At 40.6% G+C, this 15,977-nt stretch overlaps 1 protein-coding gene across 17 annotated transcripts in view; it reads left to right on the forward strand.

Moving 5' to 3' along the window:
• The window catches only part of CACNA1C (calcium voltage-gated channel subunit alpha1 C), a 657,076-nt gene that overhangs the window by 19,077 nt on the left and 622,022 nt on the right, over window positions 1–15,977 (forward strand). The window lies entirely within an intron of this gene.

The raw sequence follows: 15,977 nt of genomic DNA on the forward strand, positions 1-15,977 counted from the left end.
ATTTGGGAAACTATTCAGTGCAAACATACAACTGTGATACAGCATGTCTGTGAGAACAGCATGGCTAGTGAACAACTCAATAATATTACAGCTCAATCATGGAGCAGCTTTGCTGTGAAAAAGCACTGTGGTGAGGTGGCCCTGGGGTGAGGCCCTTCTCCTGCTCCAGCCTGGGAAGCATGATCTTAAATCTTTGGTGGAAAGGGAAATTGTGCTCTTAGAGCCAGAGGGGAGGTGACTTATATAGACAGAAGTCTCCACCCTTAGTTTTTGGTCGATCTTTATGTATATGAGGACTCCAAATCCTTGCATTTTGATTGGTCCAAAAGACACTGTCCTGATTGGTCAGAATGGAGCTTCTCTGATTGGTTGATGAAGATGCTGATGGAGGTATAGTTGCACAGCTCTGGTTGGACAGGGAACACCTCAGCTTTGTTAGCTGAAATACAATTTCAAGAACTTCTTTGTTAGGGCTGGCTCAGATGGCAGTATTACAGTGTGGGCAGGCAGTTCTGTGTGGAAAGCAGTCACCAGTTCAGTGCAGGCTTCTCTCTGAAGTGTGGTTTTCACGAGAGGACCCAGTGTAGAAATGGCTGCTGGTAGGCTCTGTTTTTAAAATTTAAGCCCAGTTAGCCACCAGGAGCCCTTCTTGGTAGGTTTTTTTTTTCAGGGTCCACACACATTAGATGACAAATAGGTTTTAGGTTCTGTTCCAATTAGGGACTGGTTATAAGCTGCCTGGAGTGCTGCATGTTGAGAGGATTCTGAACTGTTGCCTAAACTTGGGAAAGAATGCAGTGATTGATTAGTGATGTCTGCCACAGACTTAGGATGGAGGTAAGGTATGTAGCTGTTATTTTGGCTCTTTTGGCTATTTCTGGTAAAGATGGACAGGTGCTTATGTTTTCTTTTATACAGCCTGCTGATTCAATCAGTCTGTCAAACAAATAGCCAATTTAGTGAAAAAATCATTTGATGTATGCTTTTGGTATAATGTGGAAATAAAAAAGAAAAAAAGTAACTATTTTATAAATTCTGATTTTTGCTTTTTATTTGGTTAGGTTGTAAATCATAGACATATTTTTTTAAATTACTTTATTGTTGTTCAGTTACAGTTGTCTGCATTTTCCTCCCCACCCCTCCCCCACCCCAGCCAAACCCTCCTCCTTCTCTTGCTCCCACCCTCCCCCTTGGTTTTATCCATGTATCCTTTATAATAGTTCCTGAAAACCCTTCTCATCACTGTCCCCTCCCCGCTCCCCTCTGGTTATTGTTAGATTTTTATTAATTACAATATCTCCGGTTATGTTTTGTTTGCTTTTTTCTTTTGTTGATTATGTTCCAGTTAAAGGTGAGATTATATGGTGTTTGTCCCTCACCACCTGGCTTATTTCACTTAGCATAATGCTTTCCAGTTCCATCCATGCTGTCGCAAAGGGCAGTAGCTCCTTCTTTCTCTCTGCTGCATAGAATTCCATTGTGTAAATGCACCATAGTTTTTTGATCCACTCGTTTGCTGATGGGCATTTAGGTTGCTTTCAACACTTGGCTATTGTAAGTTGTGCTGCTATGGACATTGAGGTGCATAGGTTCTTTAGGATTGGTGTTTCAGGATTCTTAGTGTATAATCCCAGCAGTGCAATTGCTGGGTCAAAAGGCAGTTCACATTTTTAGTTTTCTGAGGAAATTCCATACTGTTTTCCACAGTGGCTGTACCAGTCTTCATTCCCACCAACAGTGCACTAGGGTTCCCTTTTCTCTTTATCCTCTCCAACACTTGTTTGTTGCTTTGTTTATGATGGCCATTCTTACCAGTTTCTGTAAGAAACTGGTAAGAATGAAGTGGTTTCTCATTATGGTTTTAATTTTCATCTCTCTGATGGCTAGTGATGCTGGTGACTTAAATCAAAGAGCTTCTATATTTCTGGTCTAACTTACCTGAAGGGGTCAATAGACAGTACTTTATATAATAGTTTCATTACATTGTCTTTCTAAATATTTTACAATACATTTCATACTTTTTATCTCATTTTATTCTCACAGGTATCCTGTGAGAAATTTGTTTCTAGTCATGAATGGGGAAACTGATGCTCAAGATGATCTGACTTGCGAAAGGTAGTTAGTTATGAGCCAGTGAGGGATTGGCCCTGATGCCTGGCCTTTCTCTTTTTTTGCCATGAACTTAATGTGACTCCTCTGGGGTCTCCAGGAAGTTTTCATCCAGTTAATTATTGCTGATATACTCTCTCAGGAGCAAGAGGCTGTATGTTGGCACAGCTATTCAAAATAGCATCTTTGCCCTGCTTGAGAAGTTGTCTTTTCATCATTAGCCTGATGAATTAGACCCCACTGCTTTGATAAAATACTTTGGGGTTTATAGGACAGAAAATTTTATTTGGAAATGAAAATAGCCCCTAGCCATTTATTCTTAGAAGTTGTCAGCTGATGCTGTCTGAGTCACCCCTCACCATCTTCTGGCACCCGCAGGGGGCCTCCCTGAGGTTTACCTAGAGTGGTCTGAGTTTGGCCATATTTGGCTTTCTAGAGCTTGTTAGCTTTGGAAGTGCCTTTCAACCTGCCAACACCCAAGTGGAGACCCAGATCAACATGCATTTAAATGGCCACGCTGTGGAGAGAGCTCAAGTGGAAACATCCAAGGGCTGTAGGGCCATTTACTGCACATGAAGCAGCTCTCTGAGCATGAGTGTCTTAATGCATTCCTTCAGTCATAAACAGTTTAGTGTCTTGACAGCCAACATCTTCTCACCCCAACTCTTCCTATCCCAGACCTCCATTTGAATTTGTTTCTACAATCAGGCATTTGATGGTTGCAAGAGATGGTAAGGAGGCCTTTTGAAGAATAATAAGCTATTGTGTATCTGGCCCTTCTTCCTGGAGTGTCTGTGCTCAGTGGGCATAGACAGACTCTCTCTCCCCTTGTTCATTGCTCCCAGTGAGTGCTCTGCTAAATATATCACAGTTACTATCTCATTTATTCCTCACCTCCAATTTGTGAGGTAGGGACTACTATTAGCCCCATTTTACAGAAAAGAAAACAGGTTCAAAGAGCTTAAGTAATTTGTCTAAAACCATGCAAACTAATAAATGGTAGAGCTGGAATGTGAACTTAGCTTGTCTTCTGAGTGCTTGCTCTTAAAAATCCCTACTGTGATCATACTGTTTCTCTTCTAATTTAGATAGTTTGTTGTTGGACTTTTGAGATTTTTCTTGGTAGCTTAAATAGCAGCCCATATGCTGGCAGAACAGACCCATGGACCTTCTCAGACTTCCCCTGGCAGGAGGGAGGTTTGGGTTCAGAATGTGTGTTGTCATGGGCATGATGTCAGCGTGATGAACTCAGATTCAGACCAGTGGGAACCAGGGTCCAGAGTCTTGTTTTGTATTCTGCTCTGGGTTTGTCCTGTGAGTGGATGTGCCAGGGCTTGTGTCGGGCAGGGAATCCATTTTGGTATAAACAGGGGTTGATATATTTAGAAATAATCTCTAGGGACTGTCATATGTGTTTGTCTGCATGCTCAGAGATAAAAGTTGGGGAGGTGGGTCAGTAAGAAAATGTTTGGATTGACATACAGATGACACAATGGCTTTTTCCCCCCAGGGATACCTGGCAGCCTGATACACTGGGCCTATTTTAAAGTGTTTCTTATCAGTTTGGAGTTGTCACTATCTGCACTGCAGTAAAGCAAGACTAGCCTGGGATTGCCTTTCTCGACTTGAAAAACCATCGTCACATAGGCTTGCCTTAGTTTTTAGTTTTTTTCCAAACATGCTCACGTGTCATGGGACTGGATTTTGTCTTAACCCACCCGAAAATATAACCTTCTGATTCACTGTCTCATTTAGGGCAGAAACTTGCAGAGCAATGTCAAGAGGGGATGTTTTCACTTTGGATATTACACATACTTGATGTTCTTGCTTTGAATGTGTTCCAAGAGGATACAATAAATAAAGGAGTGTGTACACAGCTATGCAGAAGCAGCATGGCTCATGTGGAGTCTTCTGCTTTTGGGGGTAAATCACATTTCTTTTCTTTCTCTCTTGCTCTCCCCTCCTTCTGCCCCCATCTCCCATCAGTCCTTTTTGTTCTTTTTTTCTTCCTTCATTCCACTATACATATTTTTACATTAGGGTTATTGATGCATATTTTACATATGGTGAAGTTCACCTTTTATGTGTATAGTCACATAACACATATAGTCAGGATATAAATCGTTTGTAAAGTTCCCTCATCCCCTGTTTATTCAATACACTTTCCATCCAAGGACTTCAGCAACCAGTGATCTGATTTCTGCCCTTTATATTTTGCATTTTCCAGAATGAATAAATGATAAAGGAAATCATGTAGTGCACAGCTAGATTTGGCACATGGGTGTAGATTTGCCAATCCCGCTTTTCAGGGATCAAGCTAGAAACTTACTCTTCTAGTTTAGGTAGCATTTAACCATGAGAAATAAAAAGATACATACATGTAAGGATGTATACAAGAACATATATAGTAGAATGGTTCCTAACAGCCCCAAACTGGAAATCACCCAAATGTTCTTCATTTGTGAATGGGGAAACACTGTAGAACATCCACAGAATGGAATGCTGCTCAGTAATGAGGAACAGAAGGACTAATTTACTCAACAACATGGATATGCCTCTAAACCTTCCACTATATTTTTAATTCACTAGACAAAACACTTTTCCAAGGGTGGGAAAGGGCAACAGAGGCTACAGCTCTAGCACCATATATTTTGCAGTCATGAAATTATTTGCCTCTGGCTTTTCTTCCAAGTTTGATTAGCATTTATTCCAGAGTCAAATGCACTGGTATTGGGACTGTCGCTGATTTCTATAAGTAATTCAATTAAAACAAACTCCTGTTGTATATTATAGAACTTCCGAAGTGGGATATCTTAATGGCCCAGGAAACCTGTTTTTGGTACACGCAGCTGCTGTCTGAAGCACATGGGATGTGCACTTCAGTTCCTAGTTTTCACTGAAAGGTAAATTGAAAAATGGAGTGTGGATCAACCACCCATGGTATCTAGGAGAGGGAGAAGTCCTGGCTGGGGCAAGGCAACTTATCATAATCTGGAACAGACTCTAAACAAAGTGTATATTGTGTGAACTAGCTGAAGATTAATGAGGAGCCACAGGGCTGACCAGTGTTCAGTGTAACATAAACATGCTACCCCCTCAGAGGGTGAAATGGACTTCGGCTTAGGGTGTGTATGTTTTGTGATCAATTGGGAAATTTAATTCAGGTACAACCAGTAGCTGTGTGTGTGTGTGTGTGTGCATGTGTCAGGTTGGTGAGAGTTTTGCACATTTTGTTTAAATTTGAACACTAGCTAACCTTCTAGGCATATGTTTCATTTTGGGGATATACCATGTATAAAAGTGATATTGTGGCTCAGGCTATGCAATTAATTAAGATGTCTCTTTTATTTCACTTTTTCTTCTGTCTTTTTTAAGAGAAAGGGCAGAGATTTATGTATGGGTAGTCCAAGGTACATAATGTCACATATTATTGTTTTTTTAATTTTATTACTTTTTTTTAAGAGAAAAGAGAGTGGTTTGGGCTGGAGTGGGCAGAGCTGTGGTTTCAGCCACAATTCTTTGAATCTCTAATGTGCGCTAGTCCTTATATCAGGAACTCCATGTGAATTGTGTGATTTAAGTCTCAAAACAGTCCTGTATCATAGATATGCATATTTTCACTATACAAAAGACAGAATATGTTCAAAGCAACTAGTGCCATTAAACCTATAGGAGTTTGGTTTAATCCTGAATAATAGGATATAGGGTGTGAGCTAGGGAATGAGAGCTATGGCCTCATTAAAATCAGAGGAGCTGGAAAGGAGCCCTCACTTAAAGCCCAGAGCTTTAAAGAGCTTCCTATTCAAGAGAGGGAAATGAGAAAAGCCCTGCTTACTGCTCTGGAAGACAGTAAGGAAGTTACTGTGTGTTCTGGGGCTTAATGTGCCACCCAGGAGAGAGAGGGACTGTACATCTGTACCACTCATGGGCATGGAGTCTGAATGTATGCTACTTGCCTTTTATAGGAATTTTAGGATAAAAAAATGACATTAAAAACTATCTTGGACATCGATGAATGAAAGAATTAAGAAAATGTGGCGTATACTGCTATGGACTAAATTGTGTCCCCCAATACTTATTTATTGAAGCCCTAAGTGATGGTACCTGGTGATGGGCCCTTCAGGAGATGGTTAGATTCAGATGCGATTAAGGCAGTGGAGCTCCAGTGATGGAATTAGTGCCCTTATAGGCAGAGACAGTGGAACTGTGCGAGGACATCTGTAAGCCAGGAGGAGTCTCTTACTAGAAACCAGTTAGGCTGGGACCTTCATCTTGGACTTTCAGCATCTAGAATTGTGAGAAAATAAGTTTATTTTGTTTAAGTAACCTAGTCCATTATATTTTGTTGTGGCAGCTGGAGCCGACTAAGACACATATAATGGAATATATTCAGCCTTAAAAAGTAATCCTGTCATATATTACAACATGGGTGAACCTTGAGGACATTATACTAAGTGAAAGAGGAAAATGCTGCATGATTTCACTTGTATGAGGTACCTAGAGTGGTCAGACTCTTAGAAAGGAGAGTAAAGTGGTAGTTGCCAGGGGTAGGGGGAGGTGAAAAAGGGAGTTGTTGCTCAGTCAGTATAGAATTGCAGCCATGCAAAATGAAAAGAGTTTTAAAGATCTGCTGTACAATATGCGTGAAGTTAACACAATGTGCTGCACACTGAAAATGGTTAGGATGGTAAATATTATGGATGTGGTTTTCACCACTATAAAAAAACTAGATTGATGATAATTAATAAGTGTAGGACCCCTCAGAAATAAACACAAACAATGAATGCTAAGCACAGTTCTGAAGCTTAGAGCTATCAACACTTTTTTTAAAAAAGATTTTATTTATTTATCTTTAGAGGGGAAGGGAAGGAGAGGGGGAGAGAAATATTAATGTATGGTTGCGTCTCATGCATCCCCTGCTGGGAACTGGCCTGCAACCCAGGCATGTGCCCTGACTGGGAATCAAACTGCAGTTGTTTGATTTGCAGGCCTGCACTCAATCCACTGAGCTACACCAGCCAGGGCTCAACACTTTTTTAAAACAAGCAATTGTTTCTGAAGAAGAGCTAAACAATAAATTATAAACCTCATAATAAGATAAACCTCCATGAGGAAGAGATAGTGGATAAATAGGCATGAGAATTAGTGCCCCAAGAACTGAAGTTACAGGACAATTTGAGGAGACTATAAAATAATTTGTTTAAAAAGTTAAAAGAGATAACAGAAGAAATAGAAAAAGAATAGAACTTTCTGAAAAAAAAAAAAAAAGATTTGACAAAAGGGCCTAATAGTTCTAGAACTGAAAAATAGTCAGTGTATGTGTGAAACATCAAGTCAGAAATAATAGAAGATAAAATCTGTGATTTGAAGTTAGACCTGAGGAAATTGCCCAGAATATAGCACTGAGAGATAAGGTATTGAATCTGTCAAAGAGCAATTGAAAGAATCAAAGGACAGAATGAAAAGTTTCAATGTCTAAATGGAGTTCTAGGAGATAGTAGAGAGAATGGTACAAAGGCATTACTTTGGAAGATAATGCCAAAAACATTCCAAAACTTAAGAAAGATACTCATTTTTAGATTGTGGCAGCACACTGAGTATTGAGTAGGGTAATTAAAAAGGCATCTACATCTAGCCCTGGTTGGTGTGGGCCAGGTCCCAGTAGCAGGGGCACAAGAGGCAACCACACATGGATGTTTCTCTCCCTCTCTTTCTCCTTCCCTTCCTCCCTCTCTAAAAATAAATAAATAAAATCTTTAAAAATATATATCTACATTCAGACACTCAATGTAGAAAACTGCTAAAATGTCCAAGAAAACGAGAATATTAAAAGCGAGCAGGAAGAAAAGACAGATTATCTGTCTACTAACAGCAGACTTTATCAACCACAATAGAGGCCAGAAGACAATGAAATAATATCAAAGTGCTCATGAATGTCACACTAGAATTCTGTACAAAGCTAGGTTGTATTGCAAGAGTTAGGATGAAAAGACTTTCTGTTTCCTCCCCTCCCCTCCCCTCACCCTCTCCCCACTCCCCCCCTCCCTCTGTCCCTTCCTTCTTTTCTTGCTTTCTTGATCCCTTCCTTCCTTCCTTTCTTCTACCCATCCATCCATCCATCTTTCAAGAAGACTAAAATTTAGGATGATTTTAAAATAAGGAGGCTTTAAACATTGAACAACAAAAAGGTAGAAGATTAGAGGTGGGTACAAACACCAGAATTTAATGCATTCTAGGATCCTGAGTATTTTTCAGAGGAATACTAAACTCTTATTTAAAGTATTTCCTAATTTACAACAAAAAAGAGAAATATCCAGGCATTAACCTTTGGATACTCATTATCACTAGAATAACAACCAACGTATACTAAATTCTTACTGTGTGTTAAGACATTGCATGTATGTTATTTCATTTACTCTCATAGCAACCATATTAAAAAGACCATGTTTTCATTTGGAGAGGTAAGAAAATGGGGCATATTAACATTTGTGTTCCCATCACTCACAATAATATACAACAGTAGTATGTGTTCAGGAAGTGTGGGTGAGCCAAACTGAGCTGAGGTTAAAATGTAGTCAACAGTTTGCCCATGTCAAAATATTAGAAAAATATTAAAACCACCGTTCTAACTCTGATCTGTCTAGCCTTATTGTTTCTGCTTCTCTATAGTGCCTTGCCCTCAGTATTTACTTATCTGGGTAAATTACTTCCTAGAAATTGATGTTGCACTGTTCCCCTCTCATACATTCTTTGATCTCTTGTGTGACATGTCCCAGTCCAACTTGATGCTTTGGCTCTGTTTTTACCATGTGTCATACAAATTAACAGTCTCTTGATCTTTGTTTTGATTTTACAAATCTGTCTCCCAGTTTCTGTGTGATACTCAGACCATATCACTAGCACAGAGTTGCTAGGAAATGTAATAATGATCATAGCATTTAGAGCATGTGCTCTCTCTCCTCCCTCCTGTACACACCTGCATTTGCCATCTGTTCAGGATACTCACTACTGCTTCAGTACCTTGACCCTGCCCTGCTGAGATGCCTCACTGCATTCTGGACTGTGGACCCCAGACCTTGGATGTCTTTAACCAATGTATTACCAGTGAGAAAACTAGCACCTGGGGTTACTAAGCTACACTGTTCTAGTCACACACTAGAGAACTAGTCTCTCCCCACTCTCTCAATAATACTAACTGGCCAAATTTGTACTGTTTGGTTTCCTGAATTGCCAGTTGCTTTCAGGCAAAAACAGTTGGTGAAGTTATTCCACATGGCTTGGTTTGCACATAGAATGAAAGGGGAACTCTGAATGTGTCTAGGTTCCCATTACTGGCTTCTCACACAATGTCATCATTCTTTTGAGGGCCTCCCTCCCTCCCTCCCTCCCTCCCTCCCTCCCTCTATCTCTGACTCTATCTTTATCTCTGTCTCTATCTCTGTATCTGTCTCTGTCTCTCTCTCTGTCTCTCTGTCTTTTCTTGGTGCACTTGAGTTGACCTGACATCAAGTAAATCTTGGAGGGCTTTACATTACCAGTGTTAGCAGGCCTGGTGGGTAGATGATATCTTGACAGCAAACAAAAACTCTTGGTGTGTTGCCGATGGATGTGTGGGCTCCTCTAATTTCTCTGCTTTTCTTCAAAGAAGCCCTGACTGTAGATTCTATCAGTACCAGGGCTGCTTGTGTTGCTGAGGCCTGTGTCCTGTGGTTTTGCAGCTAAGACAAAGCATTCCACTTTCCCCAGGGTGGCCAGAGGATCAGGTTATACCTTTCTTTGGGAGACATCTTGAGGCAGGTGGGAACGGCATCCACCTGACCATTGGACTTGCAGAGTTCTTGTTCTGACTCCACCATGTCAGATGTGGCCTTGGGAAAGTCTTTGATCCTCAGTTTCTTCAGCTGTAAATTCAGGATATTAATCTCCATGTTGAGAATTGAGTGGTGATAACATGAGAAAATGCTCTGTAAACCTTAAAACACAGTACAAATATAAGGCATTATTACTTTCAGTGATTGGAGAATGGACTGTAGGAGTTAATGGCCCTTGCTGTACCATATTTCAGTGCCAAAAACAACTAGAGCTGTCAATAAATATTGATTAACGATGAGGTAGAGACACTGTTGGACTCTGTGGAAGCCAGGGCTTTGCATATTAAATGCATGCATTCAGTCATTCATTGAGCAAATATTTAATGAGTGTCTACTAAATGCAACACACTGGGAATACATGTGATTGAGACACGTGGAATCATGATTAATGTTATCTCTGGCTCTCACAAAGTTAGAAATATAAGGGTTTGTTCATTTTTGTTTTTTAGAAAGTTAAGTTTATTCAATATAGAGTTTGGCAAAAAAAGGTTTACAGTTGTTCATATGGAAAATAATACAAGAATTAACTGTGTTTCACATACTCACAACTGTATACCTCCTTTTAACCCACCCTGTGTAAAGGATTGTCCTTGATTTCGATAATGTCTGCCCTTCTCTTTGGTGTTGAACGTCTTATAATTTGTGAAATGATGATGATAGTAGATGGTAATTGACTTTTGAAAAATTTACTATGGTCCTTGAAATCCAAAGGCTTAGGAACCACTGATCCAGCCCAACCTTGCATTCAAGGCAGAAGTCTCTTTAGCATTCCTAACAGGTAGTCATCTAATTTCTACTTTGATAATTCTAGGAAAGGGAGCCTCACTAACTTCATAGAGTAGCCAGTCCATCCCAGTTTTGAATAGCCTTTATCTTTTGAAACAAGATAAAATTGAATCTGACATCTTATAACTTCTGCCCATTCATCTTACTTCTTCCATCTGTAGCAAACAAATAATATGGCTAAATCCATATTATTTAGCCCCCAGACTTTTGAAGCAAGCCTCCTGTTTCTTTTAAGCATGTTTTCCAGGGTTCTTGTCTCACTTTCTTTACCCAGTTCTTCCATGGCTTCATTCTTCATTCTTCACCCTCTTTCAATCACCTTCCACTTTGCCAGTGTCCCTTTGGGAGTCTGTTGCCCAGGGGAACCTGGGCTTTAGCTGTGGCTGACTTGGGCTGAGTGCTTGGCCTGCTGCTTCCCCTAGTCTGGGCCCTGAATGCAGATTAGGGAAGGAAAGATTGCATTTGCCTTTTTGGGAGCTATGCTGTACTGTTGACTCATATTGAGTTGCAGTCTACTCAGTCCTCTGGGGTCTTTGTCACATAGGTTTCTGATAAGCCAGGGTTCCTCCTAAACCTTATGTTTAGGCAGTGATGTTTTTTCATCTAAGTGTAGGACTTTAGGTTTATGCCTATTATATTTCAACTTGTCAGTTTGGACCATAGTTTCAGCATATTGAGGTCACCTGAATTCAATGTTCCAACTTACTAACTATTCCTCTCAGATTTGTGTCAGCAGCACATCTGACATATTTGTCTTCATTCAGATATTTAATTCAGTGTTTAAAAATTTACAGCCAAGGACAGAGCCCTGGGTCACATCAGTAGAGATCTTCCAAATTTAAACATAGCTGTGAACCAAGGGCCTAAGCATCTGTCCATAGAATCAATGTGTTTATACATGCATCAATATATCTATGTATCAGCAACTATCAATCCACCTACATGTATTATCACATTGGTGATGTGAATTCTGTCTGTGACTTTTCCACTTATCTTTCTTTATAGGCAATGTTAATCATGCCCATTGTCAAAACCACCATTGGTATGATTATGACTTTCAAATTTACTATTTCAGCCCACATATTTGTTTCAAGACTTTAATTTTCTACTGGATATCTTCATAATGTTTCAGTGTTTCAATGTCAATTTATTGTCTCTCTGCCCCCTAAAACCTTTCTTTCTTTCTGTGATTACTGTTTCAGTGATGGCTCTGCCCTGCTGGTGAAGCCAGAAGCCTGGGAACCATTCCCAGTGTCTTCGTTTTCTTCCCACTCCACAGCTGGTTGAGTCAATTGGTCTTAGAGATTCTCCTTCCTTAATATTTTATAATCAACCCCTCAGACTCTGATTTTCCTTGCTTCTACCAGTATAAGAGCCTCTGACTAGATTCTCTATTCCTGGTCTTAGGCCTTTTAGTTCATCCTCTATTATGTCACCAGAGAGCAAAAGGAGAAATCATATTATGGCATTATACCTCTTTGAGTCCTTCACTGACTCCTTGTTGACTGTGAATGGTGGCTGATCCTTCCTGGCCTGGCCTTTACTTGTCTTATGAACTTACCTCTTACTGCCCCCTCTACCGACTGACACTATGCTGTAGAGGTACTGTCTGCTGCTGGGGAGCACAAGTGCAGTATGGTCATTTATACTTTGCACATGCTGCTCCCTTTACCAGGAATGACTTTTCACCCTTTCTAGTCAACTAACTTCTCCTTTTTCAGAATTCAGATCAGCATGTTCTACTGTGTGGCTCTTTTCCCGTTAGCTCCAGACTGAGTTAGGAGTCCCTTTTCTGAGATGCAGTAACACTGTAGGCATCCCCAGTGGATACCTTGTCACGTGTATCAGCTTGATTGGGATCCTTTAGGCTGTTACTTTGCCCCTATAGCCATGACTCCTAGCACAGGGCCTGGTACATAACAGGCACTCAGGATCTGCTGAACAAATGTGTGTCTGGGTGGTTTAACAAGTCATTTACAGTTTCACTTGGACTAAGTGACTGTAACTTCCTCATTCAGCAGTGCTTTTTGATTTTGTGTGTGGCATTCCTTTGATTCTCTGGCCTTGTAATCCTATTTAAAAGGTAAAAGGTACTTTGGCATTGATTAGTTTTTTTCTCCATTGGCTTTCCAGGTCACCTAAATTCTTATCCATTCTAGGCATGTTAAACTCCCTGTGTAGTTACATGTTTGTTTTTCTGACCTTATATTAGTAAGGAGAGGCTATTGACCCTAATAAGCAGCCCTAAATCTCACTGGACTGACAGTTTATTTTTCAGGTGTTGCAATGCAGGTATTTCTTGTCAAATGGTCTTCCACAGGGGATTCAGTTACCGAGGTTCCTTTCATCTTGTGGCTGTGCCCACTTTTAGGTCTTCAGAGTCCTCTCTATTCAGCTGATGTCTGGGGGAAGAGTGAGGATTGCAGATGGGAAAGCAGAGGCATTGTGTGGGAGGTTCTCCCAGGCCAGGACTAGATGTAGTACCAGTCACTTCTGTTCACATTTCATTGACCGGAACTTAGTCACAAGACCATGTCCAACTGCCAGGGTGGCTGGAAAATGTGGGCTGGCTGTGACCCCAGGAGGAAAAAGGGAACAGATAATTTGAGCATTAGCAGTTTCTGCCATTGCATTCAGTCTTAGGTTCTGACCTCGTGCATCCCAGGCTGGATTCCAAAGCCATTCTCAATCTGTGCTTTGTTCCAAGCTGTTTGATCTTTCATCGCCCAATCTGGATTTTTGCTCCTTGCTCAAACCCTCTGGTCACTGGTTATCTAACTCCACTTTGCTTGCTTTTGGCTGGATTTGACTCCTCATCTCTTCAGTTTCCTAGCAATTCTCCTCACCTGGCTCATGGGTCTAGATAGGATTGGACCAGCTCATTCTTGGTACCCACCTGCCATCACAAGTGTGCTCCTTGGATGAGAGCCCATCTTAGTCCAAGTAACAACATGACAGAGGAGAATTCTTCCAATATATCCAGTGCTTTGAAGTCCTTCCTATGAGTAGTGCTGTGTTTGGACTGGAACTCTTTCTAATTAAAGAATGTAAAGAGTTGCAATAAGAGCCGTAAAATAGTAAGGCATTGGAAAATACAGCTTTGGAAAGCCAGAAGAACCAGTACTGTGTATCTTGAAGGGGACAATCCTAAGGGGAAGAGCCAGTGTTTATGTATATGTAAAGAAGTTGGTTTAAAAATGGTTTATTTATTTATTTTAAAAAATGGTTTTAAAGGTAATGGTGCTGGAGTACATATTCTTTTATGCTGAAAAAGAAGAAAGTGTCTCACTTTTGCCTAGGATTTTAGGTAAGCCATGAAGAAAGAATCCATGAATTCCAGAATTTGGGGATCTGGGGATGGATTCCTTAGAGAGGTTAAGCTGTGTATTTCCTGGAAAGTCCTGTGAGGGGTGAGCCTGTCCCAGGTGCCATAGCAGTGACCTGCTGTGTGGCAAAAGGTGGAGGAGCAAGCTCCAAATATTTTCTTGTTCTGTGATTCTGAAAAGAAGAGAGAGAAGTAAACAAAAAGAGGATGGCTGTTATGCATTTGGCTCATATTTCTTTTGAGAGATTCTCATACTTAAAGTATTTGTCTGTGGTTAATATTTCCCAATGATTTCATAAGTGGAAGGGGTATTGTCTTATAAGGTTTCAAGAGCTATGATGCCTGAATTCCATTACCCATTTCATCACCCACTCACTCTGTAGGTCACCCACTTGGGCAGGTCAGTTCTCCATTCATTGGATGGTCTGTTATCTATTAAGTGGAGATGGGATGGGATGAATTTTCAGAAGGTTTGAGTGAGAAGTAATTCATGTTTCTAACATGCTTTAGAATACCTAACTAAAATATCCTATATAATTATAGTTTTGTTTGGTACATTTCTCTGCACGTGGGTTCTTTGGGTCTTGCCTTGAAACCTGCACAGTTTTTTGTGACTACTGTATTTAAAAATAGCTCCTTAAACTTCTGTGCCTCTCCTAGTGAGGCCTGAAGTGGTATGTTTTGTTGGGGAGGAAGCTGGAAGCTAACACCTTGATCTTAGTGAGGCCAAAGATCTAACTGTAGATGTGAGAGAAGTAATTAAAGCTTCTGCTCTGAAGACAGCCTACTTGGTTTGAACTGGTGGCTTTGCACAAGTTAATTAGTTCCTCAGTCTTCTTGTCTGTGAAGTGGACACAATAATAAAGTTTACTATACAGGAATGTTGAGAGGATTAAGTAAATCAATATATGTACTTGTAAAATTGTGAGAACAGGGTCTGGTCTGTAGTAAATACTCTGTAAGTATTACCATTTTAAAAGATTTTATTTAGTTTTTATGGAGAGGGGAAGGGTGGGAGAAAGAAGAGAGAAGCATCAATGCAAGAGAAACATGGGTCGATTACCTCTCGTATATTCCCCTACCAACCTGAAACCCAGGCATGTGCCTTGGCTGGGAATTGAACTCGCAACCCACTGAGCCAGTCCAGTCAGGGCAAGAATTACTATTATTTTAAAGCAAGATTTTCAGAAAGGTACCCCTGTCTTATTTTCTCCTGTGTGACTTGCTGAAAAGGGCCCTCCCATATATTTCAAGGCTCCCAGGACTGACTTTATGCTTCCAGACAAGAGGAGAAAGATCTTTCCATTGTTCTGGTGCTGATTTGAGTTATGTGTGTAGATGACCATCGACACACAGTGTGATTGGAATAACCCACTCAGTTGAAGTGGTTATTGTGTGCAATCACACCATGAGGGAATATTAGAGGGCTCCACTGTGTGAGATGGAGTTAGGAGTTTGCCCTCTGTTGATATTAAATGAATCAAAGAAATGCTCATTGAGTAGGGGAGGGATTCCAGACCCATGTTACTACTTCTGATAGGGTCTGTGGGGCTCTGACACTTTGTACTTCACAGCTTTACCCAGTCCAAGATATTTCAGTTCCAGGTAAAACATTCTGCATTTACCTCTCATTCTGTGTTCTCCAGTGATTTCACCTGTTTCTTACCACATGCAGAAGGCTGGCACATGGAGCAGAAAAGTGATTGTTTATGACAATATAGAGAATAACTATACTGTGTTTACCACAGTGCAGCCTCTTCCATAAGCCCTAATCCATCCCTCCTTGTCCTCTTGGTGCTGGGTCTGATGCCCCTGGCCTTGGAATAAGTCATGGAGGGTAGAACAAGCACCATGTAGGTGGCAAACACAAGGCCTGTGGGCCAAAT

Source organism: Artibeus jamaicensis, unplaced genomic scaffold (assembly GCF_021234435.1).
Source record: "Artibeus jamaicensis isolate MK-2021 breed Jamaican fruit bat unplaced genomic scaffold, CSHL_Jam_final contig_1028, whole genome shotgun sequence".
Taxonomy (NCBI): domain Eukaryota; kingdom Metazoa; phylum Chordata; class Mammalia; order Chiroptera; family Phyllostomidae; genus Artibeus; species Artibeus jamaicensis.